The sequence below is a fragment of the Amblyomma americanum genome, chromosome 6, assembly GCF_052857255.1.
Source record: "Amblyomma americanum isolate KBUSLIRL-KWMA chromosome 6, ASM5285725v1, whole genome shotgun sequence".
NCBI classification, from domain to species: Eukaryota; Metazoa; Arthropoda; class Arachnida; order Ixodida; family Ixodidae; genus Amblyomma; species Amblyomma americanum.
The window spans coordinates 153,321,486-153,342,899 of record NC_135502.1 but is presented as its reverse complement, the minus strand read 5'-3'; positions in this window follow the sequence as shown (position 1 = coordinate 153,342,899).

The window sequence follows — 21,414 nt, the reverse complement described above, 5'->3', positions numbered from 1 at the left end:
GGCTCAATCCCAGCCGCGGCGGTCGAATTTCGATGGAGGTGAAATTCTAGAGGCCCGTGTGCTGTGCGATGTCAGTGCACGTTAAAGAACCCCAGGAGGTCCAAATTTCCGGAGCCCTTCACTACGATGTCTCTCATAGCCTGAGTCGCTTTGGGACGTTAAACCCCCATAAACCAAACTCCTTTCCCCGTTTTCCTCTACTATTCCTTGGCCCCTCGCAAGTAAAAGCCGAAGTCTTTACCTCTTTCCCCTTTCCGCCCTACCTGGCACACGAGGGTCCCTTCCCATTACTATCCTTATAAATCCCCTCCCCTCCCACTCAACCCAGCGCGGCGCAGCGACCCTCTCCTCGTCACCTCGTCAGCGACCATCACCTCGTCGATCATCACTGGCCGCGCCTCATATTCGCTTTCCACCATCGTCCCCAAGAATCTCATTCTCTTCTCTTGACCTTGCGACGTTTTTGAGGCGTCTGTCTTGCGTGAACCCTCTGCCTGTTTCTCACTGCTTGCGCACCCCCGCTGCAACCACAATTTCGGTTGGCTGATGCAGCGCGCAGCCTTTCGGACCTGTTTTTTTTTTTTTATTCCGCAGTTGGTACTTTTTCATAGGCATCGCCAACTATTTAGAGCAATCTGCTGTATGCGTGAATACATTTGTTGTCTTTTTTTCTTTGTTGTATTTATTGCTTCGTACATGTATATAACTGGCGACCAGTCATCTGCAGAATACAGACGTTGTCGGTTAGCCTTTGTCGGTACTAAATTTCAGTGTAGAATGGATTGCCAGATTATGTCGAACGATACCAATGAAGCTGAACACTGAAGGGCTATTAACAAATGTGTTGTAATGGGTGTATCACGTAACACTTTCAGCAATTTTTAAAAATAGGCTATAAGTTCGAATAGCGCTTTTTCAGGCATGGAATTGTTAGTGATGTACATGACAACACAGCTAAGATGTGCTAACTAGCAGGCTGGTTAACTAATCTCGAATAAGTAGCTTTTTGTCCATTAGTGTTGTACTCCAAATTCATCGAGAGGCACGTAACACACCGCAATATCCAATTCAGTTTTTGGAGTTGCGAAAAAGAGGTTACCCTTAGCGCTGTAGTCTAACAAACTTCGGCAATTTTTCGCTATTTTGGCTAGAGAAGTTTCTGTTCCTGCAAGCTGCTCGAAAGCTTATGTAATCTGACGTGATTTGGCCAAAAGTTGTTGGTTCCCAGTGCGCAGAGTAACCGTGTTTACGTAAATCCAAAAAGTAATATAGAGGTTACTTAGGGTAGGTGACACTCCCCTCAGTAATTACGCAACCTAACATTGATAGTTGAAAACCTAACTACTCAAAATTGGTTAAACAGCCTGCCACTTAGCACGTGGTATCTACTCAGATGCATCATACAAATGTCAATGCTATGCAGAAAAAAGCGCTGTTCCAACTGAAAATGCCTATATAAAAAATGGAGAAATTCAGGGAAGCGGGTCGTACAGTTGAATGTTTCATCCCTATATTGCATCGCTGACTTGGCGCATGATCTTCTTTATTCACGGCGAAATGATGGCTCCTTGCGCGCCGGTGGACGTTACATATTGCCACGAAACTTTGTAGTGTTTGTTCATTCTTCAAAGCTGCCGGAATCCCGTTTATCGCTTTGTTTGCGATTCAAGACGTGACCATATGTATCCTGATTGATCGTATCCAGGCGGACCCGATTATATGTTGTTCCAGAATGTTGTAGTAACTTCTCACGGCTTATCTCAGAAGATTGCTATCAGCTTTAAACTGAGCACGCCAGAGAGAAGCGGTCATTCTGTCCAACGACCACAGAGGAAGCTTGTTTCTACGCCGCCGCCGAGTGATTCAGTTCATTGTGGGCGTATGTGTAGCGGCGCTGGCATCGTCAGCGTCGCTGATGAAGACGAAGCTCGGAGCGCGACCTGGCTCGCGCAGTCCAGAAGCTCTCGCTCGTGCAACAGAGAACGCTCTCATCCACCAGCCCGGCCAGCCAGCAACGTCAACAGCCCGCTCCGTCGGCTGACTCACTATCCGCGGCTACCGGGACATCAAATAAATGTGGACTTCCTACCACATATGTTAGCCAACATAGAGTTTGTTACGAAACCCTTTTCGATCTTTTGCTGCCCAACGGCCAGCCGTCACTTGTACGTGACAATATATAAATCATGAATTCTTCCTCGGGCGTGATATTTTGCCTCATATAAAATTCAGCTCCTATATGCTCTTGTGTCCACCAGATTTTGCTGCTTTTTTCCATACGTATTTTAAGGCAGCAAACCGATGAGTCATTGCGCACCGGTGGACAGTGGATGTAATTTGCGTTCTGTACGTCTTCGGTACAGTTCTCTCGATGTGGCATCGCCGTAGCACAGCTTATTTTTAGCAGAGATTTTTTGCAATGGTCGATAGTCAAAGCACAATTTTGAAAGAGAAGAAAGGTTGGAAAGTACTTACACAAACAATAACTTCTTTTCAACCTAACATTTTGAGACCGACTCGGTTCCTTTTTGAGGGGTGGCTCCAATTAGAGCCAGCAGCATTAGGAAACGGCCTTCGGTTTCACTCTGTTAACAAGTGGCGAAATCAACGTACGAGGAGAAGTGATTTCCCTTTGCCCCGTTTACAGTCGCCTTTATGAGCCGGATATTCCACGACTCAACGTTGCTCTTCTCTAGCGGACTGCGTTTCACAGCCAACACGCTCATCTCTCAAGGCGATTCTGTTCTCGATGCGTTCACAGTGTTCGGCGAGGGTGTTGTCTACCTAATACTCTGCACGGACGTCATTTGTATTGTTGTCCGATTTTCTGATTATGGCTTCGCTCTGCTTCTCGCATGCAGTGCTCAAGTTCAAATCTGTTCCTAAAGCGACCTTTAAAAGGAAGCACGCCGCCGCCACAGCTGCGCCCTTCGCAGTCACGTCTGCTGCTGCGCCAACCATCGCTTCCACCACTCGCTCGCGCCACTAGTATCGCGTAGTTCGCCCAGCGACTCGCTCTTGCTAGATAAAAGGGCAGCGCTCGCCACCTAGATAACGCGAGGACAGCGGGGCCTACTGCGGCACCTGGCCCTACGGGGCTGAGAAATCAAATGACCCAGGCCACTTGCGCCGCCCGTCCGCCGCAAGCGCGTCTCTTTTCTCTGTCCTTTGTGTTTGTCCTCGCTGCACTATTCTCTGACTTCTCTATCCGCATAGGTTAGTGGAGGTGGATACACATAGAGCCCGTTGTAAGGCCTGTGGAACCACAACAGCCTAGAGAACGCAAAGATATGGAGCCAGAACCGGTCGTCGGGACGAGTTCATCGACATAGCTTTGGAAACGCCGGGCTGCTTTTAGAGATCCCTATCACAGAAAGCGGCACGAAGCCGCAGCAGCTAGCTTCCGCTCCGTATAACCTGGCTCAGCTGAGTTAGGCTACAGCATTTTCTTGTCTCGCCAATGAATGGGACCTCGCACAAGGAGCATGGCATTTTTTAAGTCATGTCAGGGTATTTCTCTGCGCGGACGCGTTCCTTGGGTCGGTGTAGAAAGCGGATGCTTATTGAAACTGATTTGTGAGACACGGAGATATCACGCTTTCACAAAAAAAAGGCCAACGATCGCTGTGCTTCTTCAAGCTTGTTCCTTATCCTTTTTGCGCTGTAAGACTCAACGGGCATGACAAACGTGACGAGCAGTTTGTTTTGACGTGGCAGACATTCTCTTGTTGTGATTTCAAATTGCTATTCACAATTATTTATTTCTTGCTTTCAGCGCTGGAAGCTCGCCCAGGTAGGAAGCCGCTAGATACCGGATGTTGCGGCCAGTATTATAAAACTAATTTTGGGCCTTTCCCTTCAGCTTAAGTTCAGCAAGAAATGCTTTATTTTCACAAGGCTCTCAGAGAGGCTAAAGGCGATATTTTTATTTCTAATCCTTACTGTATGTACTAGCTTTCCTAGATACAACTCTCCAAAATGCGTTTTGCCAAATAACTCTTTCTTTTGCGGTTTGTACAAGCAGATGCCACCACTGAAAAAGAGAGGACAGCTGTGCAAGTTGTCTAGGCATACATCGGTACGCGGCAGCCCGCAGCATGTGGCAACGGGAGGGGGCTGTAACAAGCACATGGATGACGAGCTGAATGGAATGGCACCAGGGCCTGCCCTCAGCGCAGCCGTTCCTTAAAGCCTGGACCCTGTTCCAGCAGCGGACCCTTCGATGAAGCGGGTGAGCCCTCATGATACCCAACAGGAATAATTGCTTCCGCGCAGCCTCTATTTGCCCGCCCAGACCTATGTATCTTAGTTATGTTTTTCATAAATGTTCAAACAATAAACCTCCTAGTTTACTCATTTTCAGTGCATGTACCTCTAGAATGTTGTACTCACAAATTCGTTGCATAAAAAAGGTTGCGAAATGAGACATTCGTCACAGATAGATTTGGCACTGCAACGCACAGAAGGCATAATCAAAATGTTGGGTAACCAGTAATCAGTTCGCCTGGATGCATGCGGTGAACAACCAGCTGCTAAGCTTGGTTGGGATATGTTCGGTAGCCAGTGGGTGTGGCAGGATGCCACTGGAAAACAAGCGTTGGAATAGCTTGGGCTGGCAATACTGGGCAGCCAGGTAGTGTGGCTGCAAACCTCTGATAAACAACGAGTGGATACGCTTGGGACCTATTGGATGGCCGGCGAGCTTATCCGGCTGCCTGTGAAGGAAAGGATAAGCGAATGAGGAATAATTTTGGACAGCTAATGTTGAATGTCCAAGGAATGCATATGAAGCGAATAAATATCCTTGCACACCATTACTGGCTGCTGATTGGGACACCATTGTAATACATTAGCTCGAAAACTCGACCGGGTAGCGCCCCAGTCAGGCGTCATTACAGGGCTTTATTGGAGACAATTTTCCCCATTATTCGAGCAGTGCTGGACCTTAATTGGCGCGCCGCTTGGGATAGCATGCGTTTTAATTCGGTTGTCTTCTGTACTTGCCTCATGACATTATTTCTGCAAGTGTTTACTGTCAAAAAATTTTCGGGGATCATATCTAAGATCCAACCTTAACCATATGTATCAGCTAAGCAAATTTCACCACGTTGCTTAGAATTAGGTGTATAAGAACTGTTCTTAGTGTGACATTCCTTGTGTGCTACGAGGTACATTCCTTGTGTGTGCTACGAGGTACATTCCTTGTGTGTGCTACGAGGTTCCACGTTCGGCGGCGCGGCGTAGACGGAGACCCAGATGACAGGCATCATCAATTACCCAGCCATGCTCGTTGAGAGTGACAACCAGAACGAAGGGGTTTAAGCCCAACCGGACCCGCCGCCGCGGGGAAACGGGCTTATCCTCCCCAATTGGCGTGGCGGTTCCAGGGGCGGCCCTTCCGAGCACATTCCAGGACGCGGGAACTGTCAGCAAGCCAGAGCGCGCCTTACCACAGCCGACGCTATGCGCTACCTCGAAGACAACCTTCTTTCCCGCGGACTCAACACGTGAGGGGGGCGAGACCACGATGCGGTGGTATGTTTGTGCGCCCAAGTGAAAGCCCTAGCCCCCCTCCTTCCCCTCCGGCGTGGGCGTCCTCACCCTAGGGAGTGTGGAGAAGAGGATATAAAAATCGAGAAGCAGTACGGAAGAGGCACGCTCAGGACGACATCGTTCACCAAGAGGGCCTTCAGCGCCGAAGCCCGACGGCGTGCAGCTTCTGCCAGCAACCGCTCGAGCCCAACTCCGGAGCCACTCCATCGCCCCCATGAAGTCGTCGGCACGTAAGCTCGGACGCCCCAGCCTCTGATGTATAATCTTAATCATGTGTAATTATTAAATATACCTGTTTGTTTAAACTGAGCCATACGGTGTCTCTTTGCCTCTCCGTCCCGTGTGGACCTGCGCATTATGGGCGTCATCACACTGGTGTCAGAAGTGGGGTCTCAAAAGCAAATGTCCTCTGAATGCTGCGACATTCATGACTTCAAAATTGTAATCAAAAGGGAATCACGGGTCTGATTGTGGGACTTTTACCCCCATTTGAGAGGCTTGAGGCACCGGAGGGCTTGAAAAAAAAATGTCTTTATCTGAGGGAGCTCCCACTCCACAGCCGTCGCTCGGAGCAAGCATGCTGGCATTAGGAAGCGTCATTCCGACGTTTACAGGAGATAAGACAGGGGTTCCAATCTGCGATTTCTTTTTCATGCTAGAAGAGATTGGGAAAATGGGGGGATGGTCCGATGCTCAAATGCTGGGAATGGCGAGGTGTAAGATGGCAGGAGCTGCTCATGATTTTGTATGGCGAGACGAAAAAGTAAAATCCACAAAATCATTTGCGGAATTTAAGAAGCTCGCGTTTGAGCATTTCGACACTGAACCACGTCACGTGCGGGTACAGAGGTTCCGTGACGCCGGACCGATGGTAGGGGAGGACGTGCGAACGTTTGCGTCGCGGCTTCAGCGCTTAGCGCGCGATACGTTAAGCAGGGAGGAGGAAGGAGACCAGCTAAGGAAGAAATACGCGGATGATCTTCTTAAAGAGGAAATGACCGCTTTGTTCGTGGCTGGTCTGCAAGACCCCGTGCGCCGGTTCGTGCTCTCGCGCAAGCCGAGCAATTTCGACCAAGCCGTGGCGGCCGCATTGGATGGGGAACGAAATGAGGCGTTAACGACAGCCGCAGCGCGAGTACGCGTCATAGAGAGAGCGGTGCTCAACCCTGAGGTTGCTCTCTTGACAGAGCGGTTAGATCGCTTATAAAAGCTGCTATCTCAGCAGGTGGAACGCCAGGTTGAAGCGCGCGCTCAACAGTGCCCATTCGCTGGAAACCGGAGACCGCCACAAAGCTACAGGCGCGGTATGCGAGATTTTGAAGAAATCGTATGCTTCGCTTGCCAGGGTAGCGGACACATCGCCAGGTTCTGCCAAAACGTGCGCCGTGGGGAGCCACAAAGAGAAGCAGGCGAGACACGCCCTAAGCAAGCCTACAGCGGGGCTCCAGATACCGAGACAAAAAACTAGTTAGTCCTCCCCAGCCTGAGGAGCGTGGGGAGGGAGCCGTGGATGATGAGGTGGTGGTAGTTTGTGTGGCCGACGAGGCATGCCCTGTTGTGCGTTGCAAGTTAAATGGTTGTTGCATGGAATTGTTGATAGATGCGGGGTCAAAGGTGACATTGCTTAAGGAGAGCAGTTTTAACACGCTTCGAAGGAAGGGGGACCGCGAGGTGTTGGAAGCGTCTGGTGGTATGGCAACCAAATTTGTAGGCATAACGGGGGATCCTCTTGGCATAAGTGGACTCTACCGGTTACACTTCTCTCTCGGCGGAATTGCATTGGAGCACCCCTGCTACGTATGCCCGGACACGGTGTCTCTGCCAAACGGAGTGTCAGGTATATTAGGGCAGGATTTTTTGAGAAAAGGGAAGGTAGTAGTCTCATTCTCTGAGGAAGAGGTTAATGCGGGCGGATCAAAAGTTCCGTTTTTGAACAGGAGAGGGGCTGAGATTCGCATTACCGATATTGACACCCGTCAAACAGTAGGATCATTGGAGAAGGTATATTCGCGGGTTGCCGTCAGGCTGGTCGATGAGGCGGTCGTCCTTCCTTGGTCGGAGCACATTTTGTACGCGTTTGTGCCTTCAGATGTAGAGAGCGGCGCCGTGGGAGTGCTTGAGCCGGTCGACTCTCTCAGCAATGGCCTGAAGGCAGCCGCGTGCCTCGTGACAGTTAATGACGCCCACAGAGTGCCCCTACGGGTGGTTAACTGTAGCCAGCAGCCACTGAGCCTTCCCAAGAACAAAACGTTGGCTTTCTTCACCTCTGCGATAGAGAAACGTGAGCCCACCGATACGGTACTCGCAACTGTAGAGCATGCTAGTCCTCCGGCTGCTCCAAAGGTGTCATTCGATCTTTCTCACGTAAATTCCAGGGAGAGGGAGGCTCTGGCTGGTTTGCTGAACGACTACTCGGAGGTATTCGCCGCGTCCAACCTGGATTTGGGCTGATGTGGCGTTATAAAGCACAGGATAGAAACCGGCACTTCATCGCCCGTTTACCAGCGTGCGTACAGGATTCCTTACTCCCAACGTGGGGAGATGGAGCGGCAGATGCAGGACCTGATTGATCGCGGCATTGTCGAACACTCAAAGTCACCCTGGGGAGCACCAGCACTATTGGTGGAAAAGCCAGATGGCTCGTATCGATTGGTAGTGGACTACCGCAAACTAAATGCCGTAACTCGCATCGATCCATACCCCATCCCCAATATACAGGAGACGCTTTCTCAGCTGGGCTCTGCCAGGTACTTCACGGTAGTGGACATGGCGGCCGGATTCTGGCAGATAGCAATGGATCCGGCAGATGCCGAGAAAACGGCATTCAACACGCCCTCAGGGCACTATGAATGGAAAAGAATGCCGATGGGTCTGGCCAACAGCCCTGCTGTCTGGCAGAGAACCACTGATGTTATCCTGGCAGGGCTTCTGGGGAGGCTGTGCTTCGTGTATATGGATGACATTATCATATACAGTGACAGTTTTGAGAACCATTTGCGCGATATTGAGCAGATTTTGGTGCGACTAAGAGGAGCGGGTCTCAAGCTGAAGCCCTCTAAGTGCCAATTCCTCAAAAACGAGGTGAAATACCTCGGGCACGTTGTTTCAGCTGACGGCGTGCGACCGGACCCTGAGAAACTAAGGTGTGTCTCGGATTTTCCATCCCCGACTAGCGTCCGCCAGGTCCGGCAGTTTCTCGGCCTGATCGGTTACTACCGAAGGCACATAGAGGAGTTCGCCAAGCTCGCTAAGCCGCTCACCGCCTTAACAGCCAAAAATGTCGCCTTTCGCTGGGACGAAAACGCGGAGAATGCTTTTGGGGCCCTGAAAAGGAAGCTAATGAGTGCACCGCTGTTGCGCCACCCGGATTTTAATTTGCCCTTCGTTATGGCCACAGATGCGTCAAAGTTCGCAGTTGGTGCCGTGCTATCTCAGGTTATCGAGGGCAAAGAACATCCCGTTGCTTTTGCTAGCCGACAGCTGAGCCCCACAGAGCAAAAGTACGGAGCTACGGAAAGGGAGTGCCTCGCCGTTGTCTGGGCAGTAAAGCACTTCAGATGCTACCTTTACGGTCGCAAATTCAAGCTAGTCACAGACTGCCATCCTCTGAAATGGGTGATGAGTGTCAGGGACCCTAGCTCGCGACTCGCTAGTGGAATCTACACCTGCAGGAATACTGCTTTGAAGTTGAGCACAAGTCAGGAAAGACACATCTGAATGCTGATGCACTCAGCCGCACAGCTGGCGTGGCAGCTATAGATGAGTTTGTCCCCGTAGTCGACCCCGCCGAATTACGCACAGAGCAGTGCAAAGATCCTGACCTGAAGCGAATAATCGAAAGCTTAGAGGGCGCACCGTCTCACCCCGAACAGCTAGGTTATTTCATTGACAAAGACGGCACCCTGTGTCGGCGCACGAGGCCAACCAGGAAAGGGAGACCAGAGAAAACCGCTTGGGAGAGAGTCGTCATACCTCGGTCGTGGACAGAAAGGGTTCTTCGCGCGTTTCACGATGCGCCATGCGCCGGTCATTTTGGCGTAGCGAAGACACGCAGGCGTGTGGAGCGTTTGTACTTTTGGAGTGGCATGCGACAGGATGTTAGAGACTACTGTGCGAAGTGTCATTCCTGTCTCGAAAGAAAAACACCCAAGGGACGAAGACCAGCTCCAATTCAGCCGTTCTCTGAGGTTTCGGCTCCCTTCGAGCGGACAGGTATGGACATAATGGGCCCATTGCCCACGACCACTTCCGGAAACAAGTACATTTTAGTATTTGTCGATCACCTTTCAAAATACGCGGAAGCGGTAGCACTCCCATATCAGAAGGCAGACACGGTTGCAAGAGCATTTGTCGAACAGATCGTGCTCCGACATGGACCCCCGAGGCAACTCTTGACAGATCGGGGAACGAACTTCGTGTCGCAGCTAATGAGGAGAGTTTGCGAGCTGCTTAAGATCGCTAAGAAGCAGACAACACCGTACCATCCGGCTTGCAACGGCGCGGTGGAGCGACTGAACCAAACCGTGGCCGGGTTCCTGTCGCATTTTGTTTCGCGCGACCAGCGGGACTGGGACTTGTGGCTCCCGTATGCAATGTTTGCCTACAATTCCGCAGCACACGAGAGCACGGGCGAATCGCCATTCTTTCTTCTCTACGGCCAAGACCCGGACCAGCCTAGTGAAGTGCCAGAGGGCCCCCGTCGTGTCCCATACGCTTCACTGGATGACTATAAGGTGGAGCTAGAATCGCGCTTGCAAGTGGCGAGGGACATCGCAAAGGAGGCCTTAAAGAAAGCGGCGAAGCGCAGGAAGGAGGTGCACGATCGCAGTGCTAGAGACGCGCCGTTTAATGTGGGGGACAGCGTGTACATTGAAAACTGCCAAAGGCAGATTGGGCTAGCTCGTAAGTTCCAGACGAAGTGGAGAGGACCGTGCGAGGTTGTCGAGAAGCTTTCTCCGGTAAACTTCAGAGTCCGAGACGTGAACCGGCGCTTGATAAGGATACACGCAAATCGCCTCAAGTCGGCACCGGTTCAGTATTCACGAAATGAGGAAAGGGAAAGCGCGGATTTTGGTGGGGACAGAAGTGAAGCGAAGCGCGCAGATAGTTCGCAAGAAACGCCCTCTCCTGCATTTGTTCGGCAGGCGCCAGAGGTGACGGCCAGAATGCCACCGGATTTACTTCATGCATTGCTAGAAGAAGAAGCGCGCGAGGTTGCCGCGCAGATAACGCCAGGAGAGGCTCCTGCCACGAGCCCTCGCGAGTCCCAAAGCAGACAAAGGGTCACAGACTTACTTAGTATGACTCCTGAAGGCCGATATCCGCTGCGAAATCGGAAAGCTAAGTCGGACTAATGGTGCAAACAGACCGGAGTTGTGAACTGGTCAGAATTATGTAATGCCGCATCTCATAATATTGCTATATGCGTATGTGTTAAGTTATCGGAGTTAGTAGTTAAACCTTTCTGTCATTAAGTAACACCTTCACAGGAGAGCATGCGGAGCGCATGCAGAACCTGCCCTACTTCCTTTCGTTATCTATATTTTTGTCTGTGCCGTGATCGTGCTAGAAGTGGTTGCTCCTTTGTAACTGTGGTAAATTTATTTCGTCCAGTTTGGACTAGAAAGGAGAGGCTTGGGTGCTGAGTTTCATGTTTATCTGTAAAAGAAGATCAGTGCTGCCCCTGGAGACGCCAGTTATGACAGCGGAGGCATATGGTGTTGTGCAGTGGTGTTGAGTGCAGCGAAAAGTGTTTTGTCGGACGCACTGTGCGAGGCGATTCAGAAAGACAAGGGGAGCTGCAGGGACACAAATGTTCGGAGAATATTCTTCTGGAGGGTGAGCGAGTGTGACATTCCTTGTGTGCTACGAGGTACATTCCTTGTGTGTGCTACGAGGTACATTCCTTGTGTGTGCTACGAGGTACATTCCTTGTGTGTGCTACGAGGTTCCACGTTCGACGGCGCGGCGTAGACGGAGACCCAGATGACAGGCATCATCAATTACCCAGCCATGCTCGTTGAGAGTGACAACCAGAACGAAGGGGTTTAAGCCCAACCGGACCCGCCGCCGCGGGGAAACGGGCTTATCCTCCCCAATTGGCGTGGCGGTTCCAGGGGCGGCCCTTCCGAGCACATTCCAGGACGCGGGAACTGTCAGCAAGCCAGAGCGCGCCTTACCACAGCCGACGCTATGCGCTACCTCGAAGACAACCTTCTTTCCCGCGGACTCAACACGTGAGGGAGCGAGACCACGATGCGGTGGTATGTTTGTGCGCCCAAGTGAAAGCCCTAGCCCCCCCTCCTTCCCCTCCGGCGTGGGCGTCCTCACCCTAGGGAGTGTGGAGAAGAGGATATAAAAATCGAGAAGCAGTACGGAAGAGGCACGCTCAGGACGACATCGTTCGCCAAGAGGGCCTTCAGCGCCGAAGCCCGACGGCGTGCAGCTTCTGCCAGCAACCGCTCGAGCCCAACTCCGGAGCCACTCCATCGCCCCCATGAAGTCGTCGGCACGTAAGCTCGGACGCCCCAGCCTCTGATGTATAATCTTAATTATGTGTAATTATTGAATATACCTGTTTGTTTAAACTGAGCCATACGGTGTCTCTTTGCCTCTCCGTCCCGTGTGGACCTGCGCATTATGGGGGTCATCACACTAGCATTGAATGACAAAGAACTAAATAAGTGCAACGGTGATTTTGTGTATTTTTATAATAGTCTGTATGAAAGAAAATCAAATGCACGTTTCAATGACGTAGGTCCGGAAACGTGCATTAAGCTTTTAAGGGCGCGAATGCTTTCTGTTAAAAAAAAGAACGTGCTCAACTAGTCACCACGCGTATATCCCACGCGTACATGGAGTCTTCGCCGTACCTCGAAACGGAATGCCCTCATTCGTGCAACAGAGAGAAGGTACTGTGTGGAAGGTATTGGAAGAACACCCTCAACAGTGCTGGCAATATTTGCGCATTTCACGTTTTCAAACAGAGTAAGACATTAACCATATGTCCACATCACTGCAAAAGGCAGAAATGCGGAGCTCTGCGGTTCGTAATATTGTTAAAATTTTTAGACTGCTCAACGAAGAACCGAGAGAAGCACTGTGCATAAGTAGTACAAAGTATTTTTTTGAAAAATACGCATAACATAAAGAAGGAACCGAACTGCATTGTGGCCGAAATTGTAATTCATGACAAGAAATGAATTTGTTGCCAATGCGTTTCGCGCTGATTTCTGTAGCAATATTAAGTTTTGTTTCGAACATGCTGCACCGGATGTGTATCATTGTTCATTTTTCCATGGTTAGTTTCCCTGCTGCATTAAATATAAAATAGTTTTACTCATATTACCGTGGAGACATAAGGGTGAATTTTTTCCAATCTACGTCTGATCCTGCAGAGACCTGCACTACAATATTACCCCTTATTTATTAGAAAAGGGAATTATGATAGATGATATGCTTTCGAACAATGAAGAAAGGATGAACGATTACACATACACAACCACAATACACAATAAACAACAACTCGGTAACCATTGCATATGACACACATAACATCAATTCTTGAAAGTTATTAACATGTACCACTGTTTAGGATACAAATATCGCTTTTTAACATGGACAGATTTCAGGATACCACTATCCTTAGAGGTCATTGTAGAATACGCCGCTGGGCAGCCACGGTTGCGAAAAGAAACGCTCAGAGAAAACCGGACAGAAAAAAACCATACCTGCGAATTATGGAGGTCTTGGAAGTTAAAACAGCTGCCGAGCGCGCCATGGGCGGCTACAGCAGCAAACAACCACCAAATAAAAACCCGCCCCAAGTAGGGCATTTCCTTTTAAAGGCGGGAGCGCCGGGCGCCGTCTGCCTCTCATCAGTTCCTTCTGCTGGCGGTTTATTTACTGATCCTTGGTAATCTCACGAGATGACGACCAGAAGTGTTATGCATAAGCGCGCGTTAAGGACACGGCACTATAGGTAAGGTGCGAAATGGTTTCCAGAGGCATCCCGATTGTATTTACAGCGCTTCCCTGTTCAATCGTGCCTTGTAGCTTAATTGGTGCCTTGGTATTCAGCAGTCCTGATTCAGGATACGTTTCGGATATTTTTCTTACATTAATTTTTTTACATTCCCTTTGCGAATGAGAGATAAAAGGCGACTGCTTGCTGAATGTATTTTTTTCTTACTCTCGTATTTCTTTCACACTAGTTCCTGCTTATTGCGTCACCAATAGGAACCCTAGCCAAAGAAATAATACCTTCCGCTCTTTTACCACGACCCTTGCAATGGTTCACTTGATACTAAGGTGCGCCGCTTTCAAGTGTGGTCTTAGCAATCATAGGCACCCCTGAATTTCTCAAGATTTCAAAACTTATGTCAGGAATTAACATTCGGCAACAAAATTACTTGCATTGAGGCTAATGTTACACGGTTGAGCCTTACTTCAGCAGACTGAAATGCCAACGTACTTATCATGAAAAGTGGGTGCTATAAACGGCAAAAAAATGCTTGCGCAAACATGCACTGCCTAATAAAAACAACTTACTCATTAGTAAATGGACTTGAGGATGGAATCTGCAAATAATAAAGAATTCTATCGCGCAAAAATGATGAGAGGCGCACACTTCCTTCTTCATGCACATCTCTCGTGAGAACCTCCCAAGCAAGCCTGCAAAGAAACAAGTGGTGGCAACATTGGTAAAGGATAGTGAAGGTGTGAGTGTAAACTGTTTAAGCCAATCAAATGCTTTCCTCTCATTATGGACTATACTACTTTTGTAATAAGCAAGCATTTTATTTGAACCGTGAGTTCATCTGTATGATGGAGCCATGAGTGCTTTTTGGAGTGGTGCCAAGGGGAAGAAGGAGACTCTTCTAAAATGATATGACTTGCAGCTACTTTCAGATATTCAGTGGTAGTGACACATTTGCTTTTGCGATATGGAAGCAAGTAATTTATTGATTTCATGAAATTATGTAGTGCTTTCTCGTGCGTTGAAAGAAGTTTTGCTTCTTTTTCTGCTTAGTGCTTTTCGCCTTCCCAATGAAGCAGAATTTCAATTTCCCACGATACCTTTGAATGCGAAGCGATCACTACCAGCAGGGCTACTAATGTGGCAACCTTGCCTCGCCTGGACACCGCTCACGAACGGCGCGGATCTCGCGATTTCACTGCATTGACACTTTGAAGACGCAAGCGATGTGTTAAAGGGACACACGCAAGCGATGTGTTAAAGGGACACTGAGGAGAACCTTATCAACTTTTTTTTTGTTAGCGAAATCTGATAGTTCGGCATTTCATGCCTTTGTTGTCGCTTGTCCGGGAGCGAAAGATGCATTTATTTCAAAGAAATTTGGATTCGAAGTTGAAAAAGTTTTTCTCGCCGCTCCGATTCAAACTCGAGAACTCTTATGACGACACGGAGAACTCTTATGACGTCACAGGACGGAGTGACGCGAAACGTGACGTAAACGGAGACTCCGTGATTTCTGGCCGCTAGCGGTGCGGTCTAGCAGCTGCCGATATGAAAGCTACCACCGCCGCACGTTGAAGGCATCTATCGGGGGTCGCTACCGTCGCTCTGTTTACGTTTGCACCGGCGTCTTGCCAGCGTTGCGATGGATCCCGTTCCCGAACGCGACGACGTAGTTCTCGCAAAATTTCCGGCCTGCATTTCAGCGACCTCAGCCCCACAGAGCGTGCGATGCTTTTGAGGGAGCTCGGTTAGGTTTACCGCAGGCAGGTCGTTTCCCCCTTCCTCAGTGAGCAGCCGTTGCAAACTAAATATCATAACCCCAGTATGGTGAGTCGCGAGGCGCCAGGACAAGGCCGGCGCGTTGCGCAAATCGGAGGCTGGCCGAGGCTTTGGGGCCAACGGATTGTGATTGCTTGAACGGCGCGGTTGCACGGTGCAGCAGGTGGCGTCGAGGTCTCCCACGGTTGCAAGGGCCAGGTTATTGACTTAATTTTTTTTTGCCACAAAAAACGGATGGGTGCTCAAGGGCGCTCGCGTTTAAAGTTGGCGGCTTGAAAGTAAAGCCGACGCACGACGCTTCAACGGCTTCCGCACGTTTCCGGAGGTACGGGGCCCACTGGATCGAGCTCTCTCGCCCACTTGCACGTACCTTCAGATGTGTACCGTGAATGGATCAAATTAGCGGAGAGCTCGAAAAGAACAGCTCCGCCCAACTGCCGAAGTTATTGAAATACGTCGCAACGCGCACCTCGCCGCGGAGCCGATTCAGTCTGGCCGAGCCGGCGGCGGCTGGCGCACTCGGCGCGAAGTAGAGACATGCTCCATGTCTCCCCGCCAGTACGGTCAGAGTACGCCGAAGCCGCCGAACGCGTCGGCGGTCAAGCGCAGTTGGAGTATTGAGGGTCTCGCTTTGGCCGATGTGATGTCGCCGTGCAGCGCGCGCGCGCGTGTGTTACGCCGGAGCATAAACGCACCTCAACAGAGCATGCGCTTAACCGCTAACCAACGTATTCGGAGGCGGCATCTATGGGAGCCACTGAAGCCCCCCGCCCACTCACTGAATAAAAGAAAAATCCTATGTCGAGGTTCGGAGTCGAACCAGGGCCATTTGCGTTTGAGGCGGCGACGCTAGTAAATGCACTCTTCCGATGCAGAAATCTCCGCGCTTTCGCTACGTATATCCTGGCCTAACAGAGCTAGGCCATCAGCAATTTTTCTGAACTGCCTTGTACCTTGCCTCCCGTACCTAATAAACAATTTCCGTTAAGTAGTTTGAAGTCGACTGGCACAGCCGGGAATGTTTCACCAGGCGAGCATGTGAAGACACAAGTGCTCTATATACTGCTATCTGCTTTGCACGATCACCGACCATAGTGCATCATAGTTTTCCATCGACCGTGGCGATCATCTGACAAGCCTTAACAGGCTCCTTCAAAGGTTAACTAGCACTTGAAGCGGCACTTGGAGTTCCTCTGTTGTTCGGCGCTTGTAAATCGAGGCGCGTCAAAAACAAAACCCGGGGGCACGCAAAGCTCATAGACGTGAAGCGCCTTAACAAATCGAAACTCTCCTGGCCGCCTGTGGCGCCGCCAAGCACCGATTTTCGTTGCTTCCAACATTCAGGTTGCCTTTTGTCTGTCTTGTTTGTGTGATAAAAGTTCACTATAGATTTTAAAACAAAACTTACTTCAATATTGAACCGCGCAATCTTTTTTTGTCAGCCTCAGAGATTCGCGCGCCATGTAGGAAGGAAAATTCCTCCAAGGTGGCGTCTCTTGTCCTACGACGTCACCACGCTTGTACTTGCGAGTTTGGCCTGTGGCGGCGATACCTGTATTTTGGTTCTTACTATATTCCACCCTACAAAAGCTTTGTTTTCAGTAAGAGCGGCGTTTTTGTGATCAGGAGTTGGTATTCTATCGATACAAGCCAACTTCAATTTCTCCTCAGTGTCCCTTTAAAAGACCGCGTCCATTCGTTTTAGTATATTTCAGACAGGGACAGCTTCCGCGCTCGCCCGTATAGTCGACATGGCCTGGCGGTAACGTTCATCTTCGTTGTAGCAGAGATTCACGCGACGTACTAGATACCTTCTTAACAATTACTTGAAACCGTTAATAAAGCGAATCGCGTTTTTGCCATGACCAATTTCGCTAAGCCAAATGTGAAAACATGGAACTGAGTGAAAACGGTCTGCGCACAACACCAAGTTGACCTGTTCAATGCACGAAGCTTCACATCGCGTTAAATGCTACATGATTTCAGATAAGTCTTCAGATAAGATTTCAGATCAGTTAAGGCGAGTAATAATCAGCTCCGACAGCGTTCTGGTTCGAACATTTTATCGCGTAGCTCTTGCTGGCTTGCCACCAGAGCTCGGCGCGGAGGTCGCTACAGGTTTCCCCCCTCCACAGGATGTGCCCAGCGGACATGTTTGGTGTAGAGCGCACATAATGGCGGCACAGTCGAAGCGAGACTGACGGGACAGACCACGGGCGGAGGCGAGGCAAGGAAGGCTGGTTTTAGCCTGTGAGCAAAAACAAAGTCTTCATGGCCGCTGATGTCCAGCGTGGTCTTTGTTGCTCAGTGGACCTTGCGGAACGGTTAATCGTAGGCCAGCGTCAGACATGGACGGATGCGGTCACGGCGGACGAAGATATGGCTGCAGGAGGAAGGCATGAGTGGTAAAAAGCATTGAGCAGGATTAGCAGCAGGGATAACATGAGTAATGTGGCGAAAAGCGTTGCGCAGGTCTCATAGATACATGGAAGCATCACGAACGAATGGAGGGGACGCAGGACAGAAATTCTCAGGGAGGCATAGGGGAACACCTTAGACGTGCTCAGCGGAACAGCAGCTTCGATCAGCCTTAAGCGCTTAGCGAATGCTCAGGAGAACATAGGGAAGGTAGTCTGACCAACTCTCCCTTCGCAGATAAATGATAACAGCCGCTTTCAGTTGGAGTAGAAAGGGTTCCACCATGTCATTGCTGAAGGATCGTAGGCGGTCGTGTGAATCTGGCGGGCGCCCAGTATGCTTGCAAGAGTAGTGAACAGGGCCGATTGAACTGGTCGGCCGCAGTCGCTGGTGAAGGCCGATTGGCAGCCGAAACAAGACATCCGGCCGGCCATGAAGGCCGAAGCAACTGTCTTTGCCGTAGTGTCAATAGGCAATGCTTCTGGGCAGAGTGGGAAACGATCCACAAATGTGAGCAGGTAAGACACCCAACCTGACGACGCGAGCGATCCACCAAGGTCTTTGTCGACGTCCGAAAACCTAGCAATGGTCGAAAATTAGAGGCAGGCCTGATGGTATGCCAGTGAACTTTGACGCGTTGGCATTCAAGTAAGGTTCGTGCTCAGTTACCGGCGTTGCCATAGGTGCTCGGCCACAAGAATCGACATGTTACCAGCTTCTGCGTCGCACAAACATCAGTGTGGCTCATGCGGCGAAGTTTTAAAAAAAAATGGCGCGACGGAAAGCCGAACGAACGTAAAGGCGTGAGACACCAGTGAATGAAGTTCGAGGAAAAATGCAGCGGACATTCATTGAAGGAGAGGGACGCGGAAGAGGAGCAAAACCGAAGCAGCTCAAGGTCGTTCCGCTGTGCAGCCCTTAGCTCCACCACCTACACTAGTGATATAGAAGCGATGGCACCGATACGTAGAAATGCCTCAGCAGCCGCATGTTCCATCCCACGGACACGACAGATACTCAATGCAAACTCGGGAAAAAAACACACTTGGCGGATCTCGCATACAGCGTAGGTGTTGTGATTATCTTGCAAGGCAAACGTCAAGGGCTTATAGTTTCTAACGACGTGCAAGTCTTAGAAAAGTCAAGTGAAAAGTTCTATATTTAGCTTCATGTGGCTTAACCTTTTGTGAGAAGAAACTGAGAGGCTGCCAAGTACAGAAGTAGTGCTCGAGAACTGTGGTGACTCCAACGCTTGAGCCACTGGTGATGAGGCGCAGTGGAGCTCAAGGAACTGGATGTACTAGCGTCATTGGTGCACTAATGTTGCACAGCAGGATTGTTTTGGTAGCCAAAATGCCCGTCAGAGGCTTCCCAAAATTGGCGCATTTCGGGAGAAAGCGACGATGAAAGTTCAGAAGGCCCCAAGTGACGCGGGAGTGGAAAATGTTGAATGGCCATGATTTTGCTGTCGAGAGGCCAAATACCTTATTGAATGAAGAGATGGCCTAGGATCTCTATTGTAGCGACATCGAAGAGAAATTTGTTCTGGTTGATGACGAGCCCCTATTAACCAAGTCGGTGGAAGAGGGCACGCAGGAGAGCTTCATGCTCAAAACTGGAAGAGCAGGCGACGAGGAGGTCATGGATGAAAGCGAACACAGAGAGGCTTCACGTAACCTCGTTGATAGTTCGCTGAAAAGCATGCGCTGCGCTGCGCACTCTAAAAGGCATCACACATTCTCAAGCAGGCTGAACAGTTCAATGGCCGCATCGCAATATCCCCGTGCTCCTCGGGAATTTTATGGTAGGCTTTCAGTAAGTCAAACTTGGAGAAGATGTTGCACCCACTCATGTTTGACGTGAAGTCCTCACTCGGAGGAAGTAAATAGCCGTCGTTTAAGGTGTAAGCACTGAGGGCGGTAATCTCTACATGGTCTGCACTTGCTCGGATCTTTCTTTGGCGCCAAGTGGAGTGGCGATTATAAGTTGCTGTTGGGTGGGTGCTCGATGCCGAGTTCAAGCATGTGTTGAAACTAACGGCGAGCGATGAAGATTCATTCTCTAGAAAGGCGGCGAGGGCTTGCAAACACCGGAGTTCCAGAGGTTGATATGTGATGGGTGAGCGAGTGCTTCACGGATGACTGTGGTGTGTGGCTTCGTAAGGTTGAGAAAATCAGCGAGAACTGTCGCGTACAGCGAAACCGGGAGAAGTGCTGGAAGCCCCGTTGCCGCAGAGGTGAAGAGCACGCCGTTGAAGGAAAAGTGCGGGCTGAGATGAGGCGATAAGCTGGCGTGCCGACCGCGAGGTTGAAGAAGTTTGCGAGACGTTGTCGATAATGAAAACCCACAGAAACGTTCGGACTAATTCAAGTTTAGGACTAAGGATGGTTTGGGCTCCGGGAAGCACGAAAGTGTCGGGGACAGCGTGCAAGGGCGTGAGACCATTCAGCCGCCTTTAAAGAGCATCCAGACGACCTTTTATGCTCGCAAGTTTTGAGGCTGAGGTAGTAGCTGGAAGCAGAGTTGTCACTGCGCTGAGGTTGTGGTAGCGTGAGTATTCCGCAACACGGTCACCCAGTTCGGCGAGCTTGTCCACCGAGACATCAGCCGCCTCCGCGAGAACGGGGGCCCCGAGGAGATGGCGCATGCGACTGAGGAGCTGCGAAGGACGGCTGTCACCGAACCTGTAGAGATGAGGAGCTGCTGAAGTGTGCTGCATTCGGACGCTGCTATACGGTCTACGATAGCCGCCTTCATGTCGAAGTGTCGGGCGAGGACCGGCGAGATGATGACGTCCGCTAATTCCTCGGTGAAAGTCAGGATGCCGGTAGGACACGAAATGGAGGAACTTAATCTCCTGGGTTGTGATACACCGCAACTGGACATGCTCCTCAACCTGCAGTAGCCAAGCGCGAGGGCTATTAGGAGAAAATAGCGGCAGGTGTTCTTGTTGGAACGCGGCAGCCGACAGGCAGAGCGTCCTGGGGCGCGTCGTCGCATGTAGGAAGGGCAGAAGAGCCAGCGGAATGTACGTAGGAGGGTGGGGCTGCGTGTTTCAAGCCGGGTCGCGAAATCTCACGTAGCCAAGTTGAGGAAGACCCAGCTGAGACAGCGTGTAGGTACGAAATTTTATTGCGCTGCTCGTGCTGCGCATGTGGTGACCTAGCGCCCACCTCTTCCTTGTCCGGAGCTGTGCCCTCGCCTGCGACCTGAGCGCGGCGCGAAAGGCGCTACAGGTTCGTAGCGTAGCATGGAATGCGTAAGAGTTTCCTGTCGCCCATCCAGTGGAGTCGTGAGTGCCGGAAGAGGGTCCCTCAAATTTCCGGCTATCGCCTCGTATGTGGATACAGAACATGAAGTAGGCCTCTGGGGCTACTTAATCACAGAGTTCTTTTGCCGAATATGCGCAAAAGTCATTAGGATTCAAGGTGGATATTACGCAAGGCGAGAATCCCGGTTAGAAGTGCGAGCACTGTTCGTGCAGTGTCTAAACAAGCTATCGGAGACGGAACTGTAGACTTCGCGGCGGCACAGTGTCTGCTTATTATTTGAGAAAAACGTCTCAACATGGCAATCACAATTCATGTGAAGATTTTCCCGGCTTGAATTCCAGTCGCATATTTTGGAGTGAAAAGCGTGTCCAGTGCACTCCAACCTCGGAAAAGAAATATTAACCTCCAGTA